Source organism: Saccostrea cucullata, unplaced genomic scaffold (assembly GCF_032062105.1).
Source record: "Saccostrea cucullata isolate Sc308-1 unplaced genomic scaffold, CSIRO_AGI_Scuc_v1 ctg2737, whole genome shotgun sequence".
In the NCBI taxonomy this organism is placed as follows: domain Eukaryota; kingdom Metazoa; phylum Mollusca; class Bivalvia; order Ostreida; family Ostreidae; genus Saccostrea; species Saccostrea cuccullata.
In genome coordinates, this window is record NW_026926009.1 from 17,440 (window position 1) to 41,856 (window position 24,417).

Genomic DNA, 24,417 nt, shown 5'->3' on the forward strand with positions numbered 1-24,417 from the left:
TTATTTATCCTTTTGATATTTTAAACATACATAAATTCACCCTGGTAAAATTTGATTTTGTATACTTTTGTCTTCACCAGAGGGAGGTGCAGTTTTACTTCCTTTGAAAAAAATATAAATAATCAGTACTTCCGGTCAAACTGACACACTAGTGTAAGGAATATATTTAGGAAATATCCTACACGATGAAAATAGAAAGATCAATAGCCTTTTAAGTTATAACAAAATAAAAATTTCAATAATTAAAAAAAAAAGCAAACAATCTTTTTCGAAAATAGATTGTCATACAAACAATTTCATTCATTCGCCGTACGTTTATATTTCATCATTAGAGATTTCAATAAAATTGCATATTCATTATTTTCCATTAAAATTCTGGATCATATCAAACATTTCAAACTGGTCATGATTACCCCTTTCACTGCATGACACTGAATTCATGCGTCTTCTTAAAAAAATTATATGAAAAATTAATAGTTTATATGTAATAAAAAATGTCAATATGAAAAAAAGCATTATTAAAAATTAAAAATTTGGAATACAATTAAAGCAAAAACAAATTTGAACTTATTAGCTTTGAATATCTTTTCAATATAGGGGGGGTGAACACAGCCCCTAGAAAATATGGGGGGATAGTAAACTTGACAATATTATATCACGGGGTCAACTGAGTGCAGCCCCTGGATGGGGGATAGGTGGGTCAATAGAGTGCAGAGTGCAGCCCCTGTGGGGGATAGCAGCCCCTGTAGGGGATAGGTGGGTCAAGGGAGTGCAGCCCCTGTGGGGGATAGGTGGGTCAAGAATTCAGTACATATAATCCCCCTAAATATAGGGGTGTGTGTTTACATTACACTACTACTACGTGTTTACATTATACATATACGCTGCTGCTACTACGATTTTGGCAGCGACTTTTATACCTGTTGCATCATCTGTAAGGGCCCTGTGCAAAAAATACGATAACCTACTACATCTTTTTTTTTATGCTGACTACACAGGTAAATACTTGGCAGCAATTCAAGTTTGTTTAGGGTCGTGTGCAAAAAAAAAAAAAATATGCTTACCTATGCATTGTGACGTCATCCACTGTATAAATACGGCTTTTCTCCTACTTTCAGCTCATTCTACAGTCAGATCCAGCTCCCTGCCTGTGGGGGGTCATGGATTCTACTAGAGAAAAACAGTTACATGCTCAACGATTATTAGAATGGAAAAAAAGGGAAAGAGAATTAGAACGAATTCTTTATGAGAAAAGAGAGCAAGAGTTAAAGCTCCGGGAAAAAAATGCTAAAATATTACAGAGAAGAGCTCAATTAGAACAACAACGACAACAACAACTACAACGACAACGACAATTACGGGAAAGAGAATTAGATCAAATTCTTGATGAAAATAAAGAGCGAGAATTAAAGCTTCGGAAAAGAAATGCCAGACTATTACAGAGAAGAGCTCAACTAGAAAAACAACGACAGCAACAGCAAAGGACTAGGGCGCATGAGGGGTCAAAGTTACCTATTCATTCACCACCCAAACCCAAGGCCATATCCCAGTATTATCGAGTCACAGTGAATGAAAGGGTGCACTCTAGAAAATTTAAAGCTCAAGAGGATTTTTACACTGTGATTTTTAAGGAGTTTCCAGAGGAAGAAAACAGAGGATTCGTTCGGCGATTATTCAGACACATGTTACAAACTTTCAAATCGAAAATGCAGTGTAATCCTAACGATTACCTCCGCCTGAACATACGCCACAAATCTCTGGAATCAGAGATTTGGTACGAGTTTACTCAATGTAAACATTTTAACGAGGACGTCATTTTAGACAAGATTGAAGCCGTGCAACAATCCAGAAAGGGGTTCAAACTGGGCGACGGGGGCATGGAATTTGATATGTTTCGGGTCAAGTATCCCGAGGGAAGTGGTGGCCAGAAAACCAAACATCTACAAGTGAATAAGGAGACTTTTAAGAACAATAAAAGAGCCATCGTTCGGATCGTCAATCCCTGGGATAAATTTTGTTTAGCTAGAGCCATCGTCGTGACTCGATTACACAGTCAAAAACCCGAACATCCAGACCCCGAATGGGAAAAACAATGGAAACGCATGAGATTAGGAGATGTAAATCCTTGACCAGAAGAACCAAGCCATAGCCCTCATGGAACAGGCCGAGTGTGATATCACTCAAGCTTGTGGATATGCAGAGTGGACGAAATTACAACAGGTATTAGCTCCTCAGTATCGACTGAAAATATTTCAGTTCAAGTCTACTTCGACTAAACTCACCTTAGAGCGCATCTTCAAAGGCTGGGGAGACGGAACTTGTTTGAACATTTTGTTAGACGACCATCATTACGATGCCATCATATCCATGCCGGGAGTAACGGGGAACCAATATTACTGTGATCATTGCGACGTGGGGTACAGTCATGTCACAGACCATCGCTCCAAGTGTCCTCATCGCTGTACCTTTTGTTTAGGACAACACCCTAATTGTCCCGATGAAGGGATCGAGATTAAATGCCAGGAATGCCATGGAATGTTTAAGAACAGGACCTGCTACGAAAATCATTTAAGACCCCATAGTAAGAAGACCACCACTACTGTCTGCAATTTAATGGAACAATGCGAGAAGTGTCAGTCCTGGATACCTAAGAAATTATTCCCTCATCACAAATGCGGAGGACAGAAACAGTGTAAGATCTAGAAAATCGTCTATACCGATCATCAGTGCTACGTACAACAGAAGCCCCAGAAGAAGAAGAAGAAGGGGAAAGGGACCTTAGAGTTTTACATCTATTTCGATTTCGAATGCACTCAGGAAACCGGCATTCACATCCCTAATCTGTGTGTGGCACACCGCGTCTGTCAACATTGCAGTCACTTACCCATAGACCAACCCTGTCCTCATTGTCAACACATGGGACCCCGTCAGCACCTATTTCAAGGACCAGACACCTTAAAGAAGTTCATGGACTGGTTATTACAACCCACTACAGGTACTAAGAATTCCACTTTAGTACACGACGAGGCCATCATCATCGCCCATAACTTCAAAGGCTACGACGGACAGTTCATTTTGAATCACCTGGTGCATTCCTCTTGCCTGAAACCTAACGTCATCATGAACGGCAGTAAGATCTTATACATGGAAATATGCGGACTGAAATTCATCGACTCGTATAATTTCTTACCGTTTGCTTTAGCCAAGATGCCCTCCGCTTTCGGATTCGACGAATTGAAGAAAGGCTATTTCCCCCACTTTTTCAATACGGAACAGAACCAGAATTACGTAGGACCTTATCCACCGGCAGCTTTCTACAATCCGGACGAAATGTCTATCAGTGGACGACGGGCTTTTTTTGAATGGTACGAACAACAGAGGGGGAAAGTATTTAATTTCCAGAAAGAGTTTGTAGAGTATTGTGTCTCGGACGTCGACATTTTACGCCGATGCTGTGCAAAGTTTAGAGCCACCCTCAAGAGTTTGGTCAATGTGGACCCTTTCCAGGAATCCATCACTTTTGCCAGTGCTGCTAATTTAGCCTACCGTCGACAATTCATGCCTGAAGACACCATTGCCATCATTCCGAACCTCGGGTATCAACCGGCACGACAATATTCGGCTAAAGCCTGTCGGTGGCTCACCTGGATGAGTCAACAGACTGGATGTCACATACAACATGCCAGAAACGGGGGCGAAGTCCAGATCGGAAATTATACCGTCGACGGATACCAGGAAGCGACTCGCACCGTCTACGAATTTTACGGGTGCTATTGGCACGGATGCCCCACCTGCTATCCCAGTTTACAGACCGAAACTCATCCTCATCGGACCCAATTTACTTACCAGCAATTACACGAAGAAACCCTCAGAAGGACTGGCGATTTAGAAAACATGGGGTATACCGTCCGTGGTATCTGGGAGCACGATTTCGATCAGCAAGTGCAAAAAGATGAGAGTTTACAGCAATTTGTAGGAAACCTGGACATTCCGGATCCTTTGAAACCTCGAGAAGCCCTGTACGGAGGTCGGACCAATGCCACCCGATTATATTGTGAGGAAGGGGACATGAGATACGTGGACGTTTGTTCCCTATACCCTTACGTGTTGAAACACCGACCTTTTCCCGTAGGGCATCCCGAGATCATCACAGACGAGTTCCAGGACGTGAGAAGTTATTTCGGTCTCATTCACTGTCGGGTCTTACCTCCCCGAGACCTCTATCACCCCGTATTACCTTATCGGACGGGAGGCAAGTTATTATTTCCCTTATGTCGCACGTGTGCCGAACGACAGGACTCTACGTCTCAAGATCGATGTCCACACACCGACCAGGAACGTAGTCTCACGGGTACTTGGGTGACGACCGAATTACATAAAGCCCTAGACATGGGATATACCTTAGATCGAATCTACGAAGTATGGCATTTTAAAGAAAGCAGTCAAGAGTTATTCAGATCTTACATCGATACCTTCCTCAAGATCAAACAGGAAGCCTCCGGATTTCCCCTCGACTGTAAGACCTCAGAACAAGAACAAGATTACATTCGAGAAGTCTTATACAAAACAGGCATCCGAATGGACATTCTCAGTATCGAGAAGAATCCAGTGAGAAGAACCATTGCTAAACTCTTTTTAAATTGTCTGTGGGGAAAATTTGCTCAACGCTTGTTATTACCCAAAACCAGATACTTGGACGAAGAGGAATTACAGCAACTCTTACAAGATTCGACTCTCGACATCAAGGGCATGCAACTCTTAGACAATAAAGAGAACCCCAATGAAGACAAGATGTTAGTGAATTATCAAGACAAACAGGAATTCGTCGAAGAATGTCCCTTTGGAAACGTGGTCCTGGCTTGTTTTACTACCGCGCATGCCCGCTTACACCTCTACGAGACTTTACAACCTTTAGGAGATCGGGTCCTTTATTTCGATACGGACAGTATCATTTACCAACATCGGGAAGGAGCCTTTAATCCTACCTTGGGCAATAGTTTAGGAGAATGGACCGACGAATTAGACGGGGATCACATCATCAAATTCATGTCGGCAGGCCCTAAAAATTATGGTTACCGGACGGCCAAAGGAACCGAGGTTCATAAAGTCAAAGGAATCACTCTCAACTATCGTACCTCCCAGATCGTGTCCCTAGAGACTTTAGAAAAAATGCTGAAAGAAGAAATAGAGGAAGTGACAGTAACTTATCCCAACAAAATCCAGAGGACTCGTGATCATGAGCTCGTGACCAAACCATTAGAGAAAAAGTATAGAATTGTGTATGACAAGAGACAAATTGTAGAGAATTATAACACTTTACCTTATGGTTATTGATATGTTGATATGTTTGACTTTTTGAATTAAAAAAAATTGAATTGTTGTTTTATGTGTTGTTATTTTTCTTCTTCCCTATAAAAAGGGGAGCAATACAAATCAAAAGTTCAGTCATGACTGAGAAATTGCTAGATCAACCCATGCGTTATCCCCAGTATGCTCGGCTCTCAAAGAGAGAAGCTACTTTTGAGCAGGGATGGCCAGAACCTCTCTTAGGAAAAATACCAGACCTAGCTCGAGCCGGGCTTTACTACAGGGGAGTGAAAGATAACGCTACCTGTTTTCATTGTGGAATGATTTTTAGTAATTGGGATCCCGAGGACGATCCTTGTGTAGAACATGCTTATTGGAACCCCAATTGTCCTTACATCAATCTGTATAAAGGACGAGGGTGGGTGATGAATGTGTTTATTGCGGGTTTAGATCAGCAGGGATATAAACCTTTACCTGAGATCAAACCTCTACTGAACCCAGAACCAGACGTCCAGGCTCGAGGAAAATGTCACATTTGTTTAGACGAGGAATTACAAATCGTTTTTCTACCTTGCGGACACGTATGCTGCTGTGCTTTGTGTGCTCCTTCCTTTCAGTTTTGCCCCATCTGTCGAGGCGAGATTCAACAGTCCAAACGCCTATTTCTGTGTTAACTATAAATAAGACCCTGAACCCAACTTTTCCTTCATTGATCAACATGTATTCCGAGGAGACACCCCTCCCTTCTTTTCAATTGAAACACGAGTTTACCATGGTGGTTGCTGGACCCTCGAAATCGGGCAAAACAGAATTCGTCAAGACATTAGTGAACAATAGAGACTGGATCACCCCCATGCCCGAAAAAATCGTCTGGTGTTATCGGGAATGGCAACCCGCTTACACTTCTTTAAAAGAGAAGGTATCTTTCATCCGAAATATTCCAGAAGACGACGAGAAATTAGTAGCCAATTTGAGTGTGCCCCATTTACTCATTTTTGACGACATGATGGGAGGAAAAGCCATCGAATCTATTGTGGATTGGTTTACCCGTAAAGCGCATCATCGGAATACCAGTGTGATTTACATCACTCAGAATTTATTTGATCGAGCCGCCTCTCATCGCACCATTAGTTTGAATGCTCATTATTTAGTCTTATTCAAAAATCCCAGAGACAAATCTCAGATCAGTGTGTTGAGTCGTCAGCTAGCTTTACCTCATTTGATGTCTGCTTATCAAGAAGCCACCCAGGTACCTCACGGATATCTTCTCGTGGACTTGAGTCCCCAGACCCCAGACCAATACCGATTGAGAAGTCGAATGTTTGAAATGTTGACTGTACACATGCCTCAAGAGTATAAATAAAAGTGTTTCACACTCTTCTGAGTCATTGTTCATTTCAATCTCATCATGGCTCCATCAGCCAAGAGTAAATTAGTGAGAACCTTACGACGTTTACAGCGGGAACGAGATCCCGCGAAGCGAGCCCATTTAATCGAATTAGGGCGTAAAGCCTTATTGAATTGGTTTGCCATGGGAGCTCGCAATTTAATGAAAGGGGTCTTACCTATCAATAAACAGACCCAAAAGTTTATTAATAATCATCGTCAAGATTTAAAGATCATAGCCGATCAATCGGCCAGTGATCAAGACAGAAAAACAGCTATTTTAAAACGCGGAGGTGCTGGATTTCTAGGTGGAGTCATCATTCGTCATTTATTCAAATGGAATAGTCCTAAAAAACGGCGGGTTCGTCGTTTAAAGAGTGTAGTGGTAAGAGTCGATAATAAGAAACAAAGAGTGTTTCCGGATTGGATGGTCCGTGTCGGAGGAGCAGCTCAAAAGAAGAAAAAAGAAGAAAGAAAAGAAGAAGAAAAAAGCCCCTCCCAAGAAGAAAAAAGCCCCACCCAAGAAAACAGCGAAAAGGCGAAAATCTGCTCCTCAAACTCTAGCTCAACGTAAAGCCATGCCCGAAAGTTTAAAAAACGAAATCAATCAGTATTATAAGGAACAAAGACAAAAGACCATAGGAGAATTGCTCAAGAAACAAGCAGAACTGAGAATGGATCGTGCTATGGGACCCATAGGTAGTCAAAGAGCCAGCGATTTAGAAGTGTTTCCTCGAGTGAATGTGGGCATTCCCTCCTCCTCCTCTACCCCTGGAATTAAAGTTCCCATTCATGTCCCTAAAATCACACGTTTTCAACCCTTGACGGCCTCCACCCCTCAACTACCTAAAGGCCTGAGATATAAATGTCGATATTGTGGGAAAATTTATGTCAGGGAGAAAGCGAGAGATAAACACGAGAGCGACAAACACGGAGGATATGCCCCTCCTTAACACTATAAAAGGGAGTGACATGAGAGACTTCTCTTCATTGTTTTCAAAGATGGCCAAGAAGAAAAAGGGATGTTGTACGCGATTAAGAGCGCATGCCCCTCTTTTAAGAGTGTTATCGGACCCTCACTATTCCTCGTCTTTAAAAACGGGGATTTTAAAACATTGTTCTGGAGATTGTATTCTGAAAATTTGTGAGATCGTCTACAACCTATTAAAAGGGGTGTTACCTCTCAATTCGGCTCAGAAACGAAAACTAGCTCCTAAGAAACACATCTTAAGGAGACTGGTCCGACCCCAATCCATACAGAAACGACGAGCTTTATTAGTACAACAAAAAGGAGGAGGTATTTTACCCCTTTTAATCTCAGCAGCACCTTTACTGTTGGATGCCGGACATTCTGTCTATAAAGCCATTAAAAAGAAGAGGAACAACAAGATACAAAAATGAGTCGTAAAATGGTGTTAGTACCTGAAGTTCTGTTGAATGAACTCAAAGGTAAACTCCCCAAACCTCCGGAATTTCAATCTACTCTGAGTATAGGTCAAGAATTGGACCAGATTACCAGACGTGAAGATTTAACTCCAGAAGAAAAAGTGGCTTTATACGGTCAAGAACTTCATCGGTATAGGAATTATTTACAACAAGCGAGAGAGCCAACGACTACCAAAAAAACCCCTGCACCCTTAGCCCCAGCAGCACCAGCAGCCCCAGCCCCCGCAGCAGCAGCAGCAGCAGCTCCAGCAGTAGCAGCAGCACCACTAGCAGCCTCAGACCCCGAGATCGATCAACAAATCATTCAAAGTGTGAATAAACCCATGCAAAGGAAAGCTGAATTATTATTAAATCATTTAAAGAAAACCAACGTCTTGACTTGGGATAAAGACGGAGAAATCAGTTATCGAGGTCAAAAAGTGCCCGATTCTAACATTGTGGATATAATGGCCGAAAACATGAGAACCAGATCCTTGAAAAATCGTCCGGTGCCTAAAGGATTAGATGAATTTGCTCAAGCTTTAAAAGAGACCCGTACTCCCATGACTTACTTGCAAAATCGAGACCTTATAAAAGCCATGCAGAAACCAGGAAAAATCAGTACTCCTAAAGGGGCTTTGAGTGACGACGACGACGAAGAGGAAGAGAGCGGATTTCAGGATGCTTCCTCTTCTTTTTTGACCCCTATTAGTCGACCTGTAGAGGCAAGATCAAGGGTGTTAAAAAAATTCACACCTAAATATAGTCCCTATCGAGCCCAAAAGCAATTAAAAGCCCAAGAAGAAGAAGCCAATAAGAAATTAGAACAAATCGAGGAAAATTGGCTATCATTGCCTAAGAAAAGAAGAAGAAGAAGAAGAAGAAGGGAGTAGAAGACATTTTAACAGAGATTTATTACGATCCTAAGAGAGGGTATGGAGGCATACAGACTTTGTATCGTCAGGTCAAAAGTCTGGGACATAAGATTTCTTTAAACACCATACGAGAATGGTTAAAAGAGCAAGATACCTATACCTTACATAAACCCATTCACCGAAAATTCCGGAGACAACAGACCAGAGTGACGGATATAGACGAACAATGGCAATTAGATTTAGCGGATGTGTCCAGTTTAAAGAAACATAATGACGGTTATACCTTTTTATTGTGTGCCATTGACGTCTTATCTAAATATGCATGGGTGGTGCCTTTAAAACAGAAAACGGGGAAAGAAATGATTCGAGGATTACAAGAGATTTTCCGACAAGACGGTCGACGTCCCGTCCGCATTCAATCGGATCAAGGCAAAGAATTTACCAATCGAGAATTCTTACAGGCGTTTAAATCCATTCATTTCTTTACCACTCGCAATACGGACACCAAAGCCAGTATCGTGGAACGATTTCAGAGAACCCTCAAAGCACGCATGTGGCGATATTTCACTCGGAATAAAACCAGACGGTATTTAGAGATCTTACCGGATTTAGTGTATGCTTACAATCATACCTATCATCGCAGTATCCAAAGAACCCCAGCTCAAGTGAAGCCCTCCAATGTGTTAAAAGTCTGGAAAACTTTATATGGGGAAGAATCATCACCTAAAACCAAAAAACCCCCCAAGTTTAAAACAGGAGATAAAGTGCGCATCAGTAAAGCTAAACGCACTTTTGAAAAAGGATATTTACCGAACTGGACCACGGAAATATTTACCATTGCTCGACGAGTCCCCGGTCGGTATCCTTACGTGTATCGAGTACAAGATTACAACCAGGAGGAATTAGAAGGGACTTTTTACGAGAAAGAATTACAACAGATCATTAAAAAAGACGACGTGTACGAAGTAGAGGAAATCTTGGGGTATAAAAAGCGACGAGTCGGGAAGAAAATCATTCAAGAAGTCAAAGTCCGGTGGAAAGGATATCCCCCTAGTTTCGATTCATGGATTCCCCAAACGGATCTCATCAAATAACACCTCATTGGAAATGTTGTGGAGAGAATATTCCTCGAGAAGAAATTGTGTATTTTGCACAATTATTCATTTGTATTTCCCTCATCATCACCAGTGTGGTCATGTTAGCTTTACACGATTCTAATCGAGAATATTGGATGGTCTGTGTGAGTTCTTCGGTCGGTTACATCATGCCTAGTCCTACCATGATACATCATACCCCTAGGGTCAAGAAGACCAATTCACCCAGTTAATCCCGGAATCTAAAAATAGATACACCCCTCTATATAAAAAGGAGACACCATAAGCCTAAGAAGATCATTTCTGATCTGAGTGAGGGACAGAGCACACATCATGGATTTTTTAAGCTCAGAGTATCGTTGGAAAATAGTAGAACCTGAAGGGACTAGTCACAAAGGAGAATGGATGAAAAACAAAGAGACATGTATTCAAGATTTCTTTGATAAGAATCCAGGACAAACAGGTCTCAATGAAATCTACCTGTATAAGAGATTCAAGTTACCGCACCGCAAAAGAAGCAAACACATGGTCTTATTAGGACCCAGATCACCTAAATATGGAGAATTTAAATGGAAAGTCAATTACGTCTTGGCTCACCGAACACAGGGACCCGAGAAGACTTGGATTCATGGGAAATGGATGAAAAAAGCTGGAGATTGTATGAAAGACTATTTGGAAGAAGTGGTCGTAAAAGGATACGATATCATGGACTGTGCTTGTGAAACAGACTATTTGTACATGAGGAGACCTTTTCCCATACAAAAAGAACTGAACAGAAGTTTTGAATGTTTGTTATTATGATGTTCTTGTTGTTGTTGTTGTTATGAATAAAAAAATAAAAAGAAAAAACCAAAAAAATTCTAGTGTTGTTAGTTATTTTTTTCCCCTATATACACACATACAACTAAACGCTCTATATACACATAACAGAGCGCTCTATATACACTAGCTTTGTCATGATGACGTCACAATCACGGATTTGAATCGCTGCCAAGTATTTACCTGTGTAGTCAGCATAAAAAACGTAGGTCTATCGTATTGATGCACACGCCCCCTAATTTTTTGCACACGGTCCTTACAGGTATAAAAAGGTAGGTCAAAGGTGCACACGGCTCACAGCAGGTATATAAAGCGGAGCTGGGAGTACCCTGCACTCATTATTTAGCCATCATGTCTTTTGTGTGGAGAATTATCTATTGGATTGATGTAGAAAAAACAATATGCTATCACTGCAATGAGAAGACGAAAGAGATACATAAATACGTCGGCTACAACGATGCGGGAGAAGTTGTTGATTGGTACTGGGGATGTAGTAAATGTAGAGAACCTATGCCACACTGGATGGTAGATGACCCCCCTTCCATGGAGACTTGTGGTTGTAGCTGGTGCCTGAAATATTTCATCTGGAAGAAAGGAATTGAGAACATACCGCCTCCCCGATGGGTGAAAATGACCAGGAACAGACCTTTGAAAGAATGTATGATGTGCTACCAGGAAAAGACTCGAGGAAAATGGAAATGCGGACAATGCCGGCAATATCCGTGTTGTGAAAAGTGTGTGAAGAAACTCTTTGAGACTTCCTACAAGAAATGCCCCTTATGCCGATATGAAGGACAATAAAATTCTTTTTTTTTTGTATTTTTTACTTGAATAAAAATTTGTGTTTAAAAATTCTTTGTTGTTTTGTTGTTTGTTTTAAAAATAAAATATAATTTAAAAAATAAAAATTTAAAAAATAAAATAAAAATAGATGAAAGGTTTTATCAAGAGGTATATAACAAACCCTCTCTCATTCTGAAAAAGGACACTGAACAAGTCAGACGTGTTTTTTTTTGTTTCAAAGATGCAGTATCGTTGGTATTGTGAGAGTCCCATTAGTCAGTGTATGTACATGCAAGGAGGGTGGATGAAAACTAAAATAGGAGCCATCATGGATTTCTTTGAAAATCATCCAGGCTATTACCTGGAGAATGTGTGGTTGGAAAAAAGAATGAAAATTCCCTATCCTCTAACAGGATCTAGAGTGAGGGTGAAAATCAACCAACATTATCAGCAATTCAAATGGGTTACTTGTACTCAAAGGAATCGACTGACACCCATCAACACCATTCAGAATGAAAGTTCATGGTACTCGGACATTGGAGATTGTCTGAAATATTATTTCAAGATGGAGAAAAAAGGACTGATGTTTCCACCTCATTATTGTCCTACAGAGTACTTGTATTGTCGCATCCCCTTTTCCCAGATTAAAGACTCGGTGGAAAAGAAAGGACATTTGTTGACTCGAGTGATTGAGGACCGATCATCATCATCAGAAGAAGAAGAAATAGATGTGTAAATTTTTTGAATAAATGTTTTGAATTTTTTTTAAAAAAGTGTTGTTATAAATACAAAGGTCTTAAGGTCTAGAGTCTCAGTCTTAGATTGAACATGGCCGAGAGCAGTGGGTTTTACATGACTTTACCCAGTGATGGGTCTATGGCCTCTTTTTCTAGCAATACGACTGCTCAATTTAAAACCTTATTACCACAATCCCTAGATTTAACCGACGGAGAATGGGAAGTGGCTTTAACAGAAATGATGTATCCCAATTCATTGAAAAACATTACAGAAAAGGAGGCTTATTTTGACATCCTGGTTCCTCAGTCTTATGCTCGCCATATCAAAAACCCCAATGTTTATGGCAGATTTAAAATGAAAACCTTAGACCCAATGCCATTACGTCAATGTCCTGTACTGCTCGATTGGGCCCATACTAAACGGCCTGCACTCGTTGAACTAGATAGCAAGATGGAAATTAGACGAATTCACTTCAGACCCGGGCCTTACACTCACCCCAAGGCCTTAACAGAGGAAATAAGTCTAGGACTAGAGAGATCATTGAAAAAAATATGGAAAACCCTTGGTGATGGAAATGAAGAAAAATCTATGAAATTAGTATATTACGAGACCTATGATCGAGTGATGTATCAAATCAATGAAAAAATGCTTACTCCCTTATGCATTCGTTTCCCCACATCCCTAGCTTATAAGCTAGGCATGGACGGTCAGAAGGTCATTCTTCAGAACGATACAGAAAACATGACCAAATGGATCAACATTAGTTACTTGGGAAACAGTACTGTGGATTTATATGAAAATCTGAAATCCATGTATGTCTATTGTGACTTGATTCAACCCCAGACGGTAGGCTCCAATGCCTTGAAACTCTTAAGAGTGGTGCCTTGTACATTTCATTTGGAGGATTCAAAACAAGCCAAATGGGAACCCATTCGAGCGGAATATTTGAAACTAAGTAAAAAACATTTCGATACCATTGAGATTCACATCATGACTCCTTTAGGGACTCCCATGCCCTTTGTAAGTGGTAAATCAGTGGTGAAACTTCATTTCAGAAAAGTATACTGAGATGAATGTACCGTTATTGTGTTCCATCTTATTGGGCGTGGTGGCTTGTCTGGTCTGCTGTCTGTATTGTATTCAGCCGTAAAGGGTATAAAAGGAAGTCCCCCGAGGATATAAAGGTCAGTTGAACAAGCGACATGAACCATGCAGTATCATCCCGGATTACTGAGACAAAGAGGACACAGTTGGACTTATCATAAAGGTTTATTACGTCAAAAAGGCGGAGCAGTAGGTTCTATCATCTCTGGATTGGTGGGAGCCCTTCCCTTGGATAATCTATCGGGAACTCCTCTTACAGGATTACTCAAATTGGGTAGGCTTTTAACTCACATGAAACCTCAAAAAGGAGGAAATTTTTTAAACTTCCTCTCGGCAGCAGTCCCTAACATACCCCTACCGGGCATAGGCTCAGGTTTGACTCTCAAAGAAGCGACCAAGTTAGCCATGGGGCCACAAAAAGGTCGAGGATTTGTCAAAGATTTACTCAAACATGGGAAACAACAAGCCATCATGGCCGGAGTGAAGATAGGCAGGGATGTGGTGGGAAAAAGAAAAAACATCAGAAATGCTCTTTTAACCCACGGACTCAATGCGGCCAAAAATACAGGTCTATTTGCTTTCAATCGAGGAGTCTCTTTACCCTTTAGAAAGAAGAAGAAGAAAAAAGGACAAACAGGTCAAGGAAGAAGAAGAAAAAGAAGAAAGCAGACAGGGAGAGGAAGAATCCTGTTAGCCCGAGGGGGTCCTAAGAGAAAAAGGAAAAAACAAGGAGGAATTCCTAAAAGAAAACGTCATTTAGATGTGTTTGACTGAGTGAGAGAGAGAGTATAAATAGACCAGTCCAGGGAACAGAAGGTTCATTTGTGAAAACTGAATCCTAGTAGACACATCATGTTACAGCCCGATTCCTGTGCGTGTGGGATGAACAATTTACAATTGTTTCAAGTCCCTCCGACTAATATTGCTTTAGAAGACTCGAAATGGGAAGAATATTACCCCATTTCCAGTACTTTAGATTCCGACACCGCTCCCATCGAATTTGAAATCAAAGGACAAGGAGATCACTATCTGGATTTATCTCAAACTTATGTTCAAATGGTATGTAAATTTACCAAAGACGATGGAAGTAATCTGACTGGGGCAAACAGCACTTCCAGTCCCGTGAATAATATCTTACATTCCATGTTTACGGAAATCGATGTCAGTCTGAATGGAAAAATAGTGACTCCAGGGACGGATACCTATCCTTACAAAGCTTATCTGGAGAAATTATTGTCTTACCGACCCAGAACTTTAAAGACACAGACGAGGGCCTGTAGTCTGTGGGAAAAAGATACGGCAGGACACATGGACGAAGTGGGGTTAGAGGCTCTTGGTGTAGCTCAAAATAAAACCTTTGATGTAACTCCGGGTCAAGATGGTGGTGCCGACACGGTGACCATTAACCAACCCATCCTCACAGCGTTACCGGCCAATTCTAAAAACGAAGGATTCCGAAAAAGACACCAAGCTATTGCTGACAGTAAGAAAATCAGTTTGCTGGATACTTTACATTTGGATTTGTTTCAACAAGATCGATTTCTACCTAATGGAGTGGACGTCCGTTTGCGATTTAATCGAGCTAGACCCTCTTTCTACATGATGATCAAAGGAGGAAGTACAGGAAAAGTGAAAATATTGAGTATGATCTTGTGGGTGAGAAAAGTCAAACCCACAGCAGTCATGATGAATACCATTAATCAGAGTTTGAATACCCACAGAGCCAAATATCCCTTGAGAAGAGTGGAAGTGAAAACCTTTACCATTGGCCCAGGACCCAGTCTAAGATTACGGATCATCTGTTTCAAGGCCAGATGCCTAAACGTCTCATTTTAGGCTTTGTGGAGAATGCGGCCTTTAACGGAGATAAAACTAAAAATCCCTTTCATTTCCAAAACTTTGGGATCAAGAAATTAGATGTCAGTATCAACGGAGAGACCATGAGTACTCGTTGTTTTGAGCCTAATTTCAACGACGATTTATATCTGAGATCATATCTCAGTCTGTATCAAGCTCTGGGAAAATTAGGAGAAGATTGGGCTCCGGACATCACCCTAGAAGAGTATAAAAGCGGCTACACTCTATGGGGCTGGGATTTCACTAAAGATCAAGAAGCGCAATCGGATAAATTCCACATCATAGAAACAGGAAATCTGAGAGTAGAAGTGCAGTTTACCAACAATACGGTTAACACCATCAATTGTGTGGTGTATGCAGAATTCGATAACTTATTAGAAATTAACAAACAGAGAGAAGTGAGCATTGATTACAAAAAAAAAAATGGATACGGGACAATTGAGAGAAGTCTTATCCAGAGAATTCAAGAGTTCTTTTGGAGGCGTGTATCCTGTAGATTTATTACCGGATCAATTAAGACCTGGAGAAAAAGCTGTCGTGGTCAATACGGATCCTCAAGATCGACCTGGAGAACATTGGGTGTGTCTATATGTGAGCAATCCCGTGGTGGAATATTTCGATTCTTATGGATTTCCTCCCTTACAAAAAGAAATTCAAGATTTTATCCAGCGTCATGCTCAACAATGGATTTATAATCCGTATCGCTATCAAGACTGGAATACCGATGTGTGTGGACAATATTGCGTGTATTATTTACATCAAAGAGACAAGAAAAGAAAGAAAACCGACGAGTGGCTATTCCCCTTTGACCAGAGTACGGCTTTACAAAGGGACAGATACGTAGCGAATTGGTTTAAAAACACTTATCATAAATTACCTACGGGTCATGGACAAAAGTGTCAATGTTTTTATCAAAATGTATTGTAAATGAGTTGTTTGTTGTTTGTTGTTTGTTGTTTGTTGTTACAAAATAAAGAATGAAAAAAAAATCAAAATCTGTGTTCTTTGTCTTGTGTTAGTGTTTTCAGAAAAAAATCCAGTTTGAACTGGTTAGGCTAGACTGAGCTTTTGACTGTGAAGCGTGACGTCATAATCTTGAATCGGTGCCAAGTATTTACCTATGTAGTCAGCATAAAAAAAAAAAAACGTAGGTAAAACGCATGTTTTGCACACGGCCCTTATCTTTCAAGGTGAGGGGGTATAAAAACAAGGTGTTAAAGACGATCCTCCTCAGTTGGGGGGCATGTGGTTGAGTAAACGACAGTTTGGCAAACGAATTCCTAGAATATTAGAAGACATGGAGATGGATAAAGATAAATTTGCCTTATTAGAAAAGAGAATGACGGAACCTATGGAGGGGGATCACGAAGCTCCTCAAACAAAAAGAAGAATAGAGTTGAAAACCCTGGATCCGGAACCTAAGAATGAATATATACCCCTGCATGAGCCTATCAATGATCCTAAATGTCCAGACAGATTTTACAGGACAGCCATTAATTGGACTTTCACCATTAAAGAGCCTAAAGAAGAAGAAGATATAGACATGTTTCTGAGCAACCAAGATGATTTCTTCTTCGGTTTCCAGTATTTGATTATACAAAAGGAAAGACATCCCTGGACAGGAGAACTGCATCAAATCAGGGGATTCATTCAAATGAAGGAACCAGAAGGAGGACTGACTATGTGCAGACTTCATATCACTGCTGATTTTGCCATGTCTCACAGTACCCCAGAATTGGAAAGTATGTTTTACAAACAAGGAGGTGACTATGAAGAATATGGGGTTCTGAAACCTGAGGAGAGAAATAAGGAATTGGAGCCCAGAGATTGGATAGAATGGGAGATAGGAGCTTGGAAGAAACCTGAAGCTATTGCAGCCAGAGAAGCTAGGAAGAAAAAGTTCTTAAAGAATGTGAGCTGGTCAAGATGTGAATAAAAAAAAAAGATTTGAACTGTTATTTATTGTTAGATCTCAATAAAAGAAAAAAAAAATTGTGGGTTTTTTGTCATTTTTGAAAAAAATAGGTTATCTCCCTTTAACCATAGATTTTTTTCAAAACACCAAAACAAAAAAAAGTGTTGAGGGGTTTTTAAAGATTGGTAAAAATAAATACAATTTTAAAAAAGGTATAAATAGTAAACATGGTATAAAACACACCTCAGTTGTGGACTGGCTTCATTAATTATGGGTAACACCTCCAGTAAAGAACACTAGATTAAAGGAAACTGAATGGTTACTTATACAGGAGGGAGGAAAAGATATCATACCACCTCCCTTGATGGTAGAACATCCTGCAGTATTTATACCACCTCCCTTGATGGAAGAACATCCTGTAGAATATAAACCTCAGGAGGAGGAGGAAAAAGAAAACATAAGACCAAACAACAAACTCTTGGAGGATATTAAGGCTCATTATCAAAACAAACAGAAAGAAAATACAGGCAATGGATATATTGCTTACTTAAAACAAGACAGAGGTAGAATAGCCAATAATTGGATATTTAATTTAACTGGGTGCCGACAGGAAGATGTAGATCAAATCATTGGAAGTGATTATCAATACTTGATCTTACAAAAAGAAAGGCATCCAGAAACTGGAAAACTTCATCATGTGAGAGGATTCATTCAAATGAAAAACATGGTTCAAGGGAGATACATGTACAGAAAGATTCATAAATTAACCTGTTTTTGAGATGTCTTACAGCACCCCAGAATTGGAAAGAACTTTTTATAGACAAGGTGACTATGAAGAATATGGAGTTCTAAAACCTGATGTGAGAAACAAAGAATTAGTTCCAAGAGATTGTAGATTTACCTGAATAATAAAAAAAAAAAAATCTTGTTTTATTGTGTTGTTGTTGTTGTTCTATAAAAACAAGGGTGTTTTAAAAAATAGATTCATTTTACATCATGAGTCTCCAGGAGATACAAGGTGATTTACTCAACTGTGAGGTAGAAGCTATTGTTCATCAATGTAATTGTTTAACTGTAAAAGCTCATGGATTGAGTCAAAGTATTGCAGAGAAATTCCCACAAGCTAATCTCTATGCCACTCGCAGACCTCTAGGGACTAGAAATTTAGCCGTAGAAGAAGATAGAGGAATTCCAGGCACTATTAAGGTGTTTCCCTCACAAACCCCTGTGGTCATTTGTTTACTAGCTCAATGGGATTATGGAAAAGCAAGTCACCGACCTAAAAGAATTTCCACTTATCAGGATACCCCACAAAACAGAGAGCAATGGTTTCAAGCCTGTTTACAAGAAATGGGGGAAAGTTTACCTTACCAGACTTATGCTTTTCCTTACAAGATTGGGTGTGGACTAGCCCAAGGAAATTGGATTCATTATAGACATTATATTGAACAATTTGTACACACTTATGAAAAACATGTGTACATTCTTCATCATCATCATTAATTGTGTGTTTTCATGTGATGTAAAAAAAAAAAAAAAAGTACCTTTTTATCTGTCATACTCTAATGTCTGTTTTAAACAGGAGATGAAGGTCCACCGCAATCCCCATGCACTCATAAGCAGATCTCTGGTGGGGGGTCAGTAGAAACACTCAAGTAGTTTTTTTTCTTTTCCCCTGTGATATAATGTCAATATTTTAATGGAAAATTCAGAAATTTATTAGCACTTAAAGATTAAAAACTTGCTATCTTTATAGTATTGATTTCCATTATCAGATTTTATTTTTTTTATCCATTTTAAAAATATAAACATTTAAAATAATTATCTTAATAATAATAATTAAATAAATTAAAATGATATCTCATTGAAACTTTTTTTTTTTAGATTCAAGTTTTTGTTTTTGTTTTTATGTTAGTTATTTCACTGTATATTTCCCAAAGGAAGACCAACAGCCAGGCTTCACTTCACTTAGAGAATGGATTGGTTAGGAACAAAACATATCTTCCAGGTTTGAGGACTGTATAGAAAAATAAAACCCATTTTTTGTTATTATGATTTAAATTACATGAGACAATGCCTCTTATAAATGTAATACAAAAATAATATCTCTTATATATATATGGATTCCTATACTCTAATCATATTAAATGTCATTTGTAAAATGTATTTTTTAAAGACAGATTTTATTTAGGATTGACTTTTTAAATGATGACATGAATAGCAGGCCATACTTTAAGCACATGACAAAAACATTTTCTCAAATTACACAGAAATGGGCTTATTTAGCATAGCTGACATTAAACATATAGGTGAGGGATAACATAATCACAATTATAAACAATTACAAGCCTTTTTCACTGGGGTAAAATCTTGCGGAGATTCGACAACATGAATAGCAGGCCATACTTTAAGCACATGACAAAAACATTTTCTCAAATTACACAGAAATGGGCTATTTAGCATAGCTGACATTAAACATATGTGAGGGATAACATAATCACAATTATAAACAATGTGAAACAACTTTAAACGACCTACAAGGTAGATTACAAGCCTTTTTCACTGGGGTAAAATCTTGCGGAGATTCATAAATTTTTTTTTTTAAAACAATGGCGGCCTAATTTACATAAAAAATTACGGCGTACTTGGAGACATAAATTTTTTTTTAAAAAGTGACCTGGTGTTATAACTTGAGAGAAACACAATGTTTCTTTTTTTTTTTTTATTGACTGTTTAAGTAGGCATCTTTTCGAAACAATTGGGTAGCCCTTAAAAGGGCTGTTTGTTGTTTTTTTTTTTTGCTTTTTTTTTCTGGTTTTTTACTGGCTAATGTTCGTTTCTGACTGTATTTTGAAAATAAGCTCCTCCATGATCTTCCTCCTAAGACGTCGGAACTTTTAAATCTGTTTCTTCTAGTCATCCACAATTGGGTGCCCTGCGCTAAAGGGCTGGCTGAGTTCCTACATAAGGGGGCAGGTTTATTCAATCAATGTGCAGCAGCACATAACAAGCAGGCCTCTTTCAAGACCGGCTGCATACAGAAGTTATTTTCCTCAGGTCTCAGACAAAGTGCAAAGGATCCTCTGGTGGGGACGGAAAACCCCCAGCGGGGAACTCTCCCCCCCTTGGAATTCCTGGCCTGGGCCTGGGGGGCGCAGGTCGTGGGTGGTGGGTATCAAGGTGCTGCACAAAAGACGGGGGTCGCTGTAAACAGCGACCGCACACTGGTTGCCTCTGTTTCAATATAAAATTTATTTATTTATACTATTCATCGTCACTTAAACAAAGAGTGCACACAATACGTTGAGTGGTGATATTCTGGGGGGAACCCGCCCCTGGTTCCTGGCTTGGTTCTGGGGGCCAATGCATTCTGTGGTGGTCGGTGATCAGTGGCCTCTCCTGACCGTGCGGACCCTCGACGATTATTAACTTGAATCCTACAACATGTTCAGGAATAATTTCCCGATCATTGTCTAATCTTCCGGACGACGATTAAACTCTCCACTTCAATTCTTCTTCTTCTTCTTGATCTTCTCGATGAATACTGGAATCAGCTACAGAGCAGAATGACACGAGAGCTCGGAGGGTCTGTATTTATACACAATAGCAGACGATTGTGCAATCGCGGCAAAACATCAACAATCCAATCATGTGATCAAATGTGATTGGCTAACACAAAAAAATCGCTTTTGATCATGTGATCAAAAAAACGCCCCATCACAGTGACAAAGCAAAATTGAAGGGGGGAAAGGCCGAACCCGAGTGCATATAGACGTCATACAATAACATAACACTGATGTAGTATTTTTTTAAAAAAAATTTTATTTCTTATAAACTAACAAAGCTTCTAACTGTCGAATTCTCCTCCGAAATCGTATTCGATCCGCTACTAATTGCATCCAGGGACTTCTCCGGTCTTCGGGGGGTAATTCGTAGATTTGATTGAGGCTGGTATTAAAAGTCACGGATTTCCTAGCCTGTGTGAAATTTCCAGGTATTTCATTCCGTATTGAATACATACTTTCTCCATCGCATCTATGTCCTGCCACAATAAAATCACTTTGCCCGCTTGGGGATGGGTCAGGAAACTGTAAGGCTTTCCGAAATAACGGGTCAGGTTCAGTCCGTACCATTTCTGGGGCAGAATTGTTTTCATATGTCGACATAGAAAATGTATGGTAGCTAGTCTCCCCATGGTCGTCGCATGATGTGATAAGGTTAGGCATTGTAACCATAAATCCTGAAGGGTTTCCATGATAGTGCTGGCTTCCTGAAATACTTGTTCTGCCTCCGGGGGTAGAGCTTCTTGGTGATTTTGTGCCCATCGTACTAAACAATCATACCCATCTAAAATCAGAGAGTGAGTGTGTATCAGGGTTGACATGATAGTCGATTGTGAAGAAAGGACCAGATTTTTCTTCTCATTTATACCCCCAGTATAAAACGTAGGTCTATCGTATATTTTTTTTTTGCACACGGCCCCCCTCACAGGTGATGCAACAGGTATAAAAAGGTAGGTCAAAGGTGCACACGGCCCCCCTGACTTGAATCGCTGCCAAGTATTTACCTGTGTAGTCAGCATATTTTTTGCACACGGCCCTTAACAAACTTGACTCGCTGCCAAGTATTTACCTGTGTAGTCAGCAAAAAAACGTAGGTAAAACGTATTGATGCACACGCCCCACAGCAGGTATATAAAGCGGAGCTGGGATTTGACGATCAGTCTTGCTTGACATTTCGAACTTGACAGACGTGAAAAAAAAAATAGTATGGCAGAAGCAATGATGAATACTCCAGACAACCCCAACTATGTGACACCTGAAGGTTATGTAGGAGCCCCCATGCCAGAGTCACAGGATGCAGTGGGATTAGATTTGGGCATGTATAATCTTCCAGAATATGCGAATAAAGAAGATATGGGCCTATTAAATACAACTCTGGATGGGATTGTTAACATGCTGTCCGCTCTTGACAACAAGATGAATGATATGAACAACAAGGTGAGTGATCTTAACAACAAGCTGAATTATATTGGTGAGAAAGTGCGACATCATGACAACACGCTGAAATATATTGCTGAGAAGGTGGGTGATCATGAAAACAAGCTGACTGATCTGAAAACTTACAACGCCAGTGAATTTTGTTTGATTCGTGCCAAATTATCCAAATTAGAAGTAAAAGTTACTAACATGCAAGACAAAATGAGAGGAGGAGGAAGCACTTACCAGAAAAAAGAAGGACAAGGGGAATCGGGAGAAAAAAAGAAAACTAGACAGACGGATCCATGCTACAGGTGCAAAGAGTTAGGGCATTGGGCCCCAGATTGCCCCAAGAAAGATTTGTGCTACAAGTGCGGGAAATTTGGCCATTGGGCTAATCAGTGTACAGAGGATGAGGAGGATCAACAATTCGTCAAAGAAGTACAAAAACTGGAGAAAAAGCCTCAGGAACCCAAGATCTCAGGGACCCACCAGACCAAACCTCCAGTGAAAGAAGGAGACAAAAAAGAGAAAAAGGAACACAACAGAGAGAATCCAGGACCCAGCACTACTCACAAGAGGAAACTATCCCTGATGACCGATAAGGCCCAGAAGAAGAAAAAGTAAATTGTTGTATTTTTTTACTTGAATAAAATCTGTGTTCTTGTTTCTATTGTGTGTTATTGTTTTTTTTTTTCAGTTTTCGGAAAATCACTGTGGATGAGTGACGTCATAATCAAATTCTTGAGTATTTGCCAAAATCGTAGTAGCAGCGTTATGAATGGTAGTAGCAGCAGCGTAGTGTATAAGTGTATAATGTAAACACAGTGTAAACACACCCCCGTATTTAGGGGGATTATATGTACTGAATTGAACCGGCTATCCCCCACAGGGGCTGCACTCAGTTGACCCAGCTATCCCCTCCAGGGGCTGCACTCCCTTGACCCACCTATCCCCCCCAGGGGCTGCCAGTTGACCCAGCTATCCCCCCCCCCCCAGGGGCTGCACTCAGTTGACCCAAGGTGAGTCTCTAAAATATAATGATATTCTAGGGAAAATCGGCAAAATCTGCATTTTTTTTTCTGTCTGAAATTTTGTATTGCTGAGCATAAAAATTAATTAAAGCCCGTATTGGCTATTTTTGCAATTTTTGTTAATATCATTCGATTCTCCTGCTCTATTACGACATTTTAATACCAGGTACTCTTGCTTTCTTTAGTGTATGGAATTTATTACAATTTTATTTGGATTTAATATTAATAGAATGAATCTTGTTTTCATTTGAAATTTGATTTTTTTTCTAGAATAACACAATCCCAAGAAATAGCGACTTTCAGCATAGTAAAAAGAAATACACGTTTCTTCCCTGTGTTTCCCATCTAGAATTACATTTTTGGAATTATTTTATTTATGCTTCTTACATTGAATTTCATGCCTATTTCGGTCAGGAATGTTAAAACCCGAACCCGATTCTCTGTTTTCCTTTTCCATAATTACAAACTGCTTTGCGTCTCTCGCTCATGTTTCTCACCATCGTCGGAAACCCACGGGTGATCTCGTCTATACTTATCACCCGTGGGCAAACTGGCTGAAATATCGCCGTAAAATATGCTAATTTGTTGTTCTTAGTCAACCAATCAGAAAGTCGGAACTCTTCAATTTTGAAAAATAAGTTTATAACCTTGCTATTTATGGTAAATATTTTGAAGCTCGTTAAAACGTGCGAAGTTTGATTTAAAACAATGAAAGTCAATTCGTACAGGTCACTGACATTAATATCCGTCAGATATAACATAGGAGTACCTGTTTCTAACTGCAAAATGCACCGGTGACTGGATTTATCAGCTGTGTTAGTTTTTCATGTTTTTGGCAATGCCGATCATTGCATACGCAATGTAAACTGTGATTCGTTGTTTCGCATCGCGACTCTGTGATGCGGCCAATCAAATGACCCATGCATATTTAATTACATACGACGATTTTTCGGTGAGTTTGCCCACGGGTGATAAGTAAAGACGAGATCACCCGTGGGTTTCCGACGATGGTTTCTCACATGCTCTTAAATAATTTATCGCCATCCATTTCAAAAATAAAACAACTCAAATCGGATATTTTCAAACATCTCTTTAATACAT

At 39.8% G+C, this 24,417-nt stretch overlaps 1 long non-coding RNA gene across 1 annotated transcript; it reads right to left on the reverse strand.

Annotated features, from left to right (window-relative positions):
- Positions 1-1,050: 1,050 nt before the first annotated feature.
- On the reverse strand, positions 1,051-19,499 carry LOC134270380 (uncharacterized). The gene is made up of 3 exons (XR_009992794.1): positions 19,228-19,499; positions 18,848-18,978; positions 1,051-1,170 (listed from the first exon to the last, which is right to left on the reverse strand). It is a non-coding gene; the product is annotated as an uncharacterized LOC134270380 (long non-coding RNA).
- Positions 19,500-24,417: the final 4,918 nt, after the last annotated feature.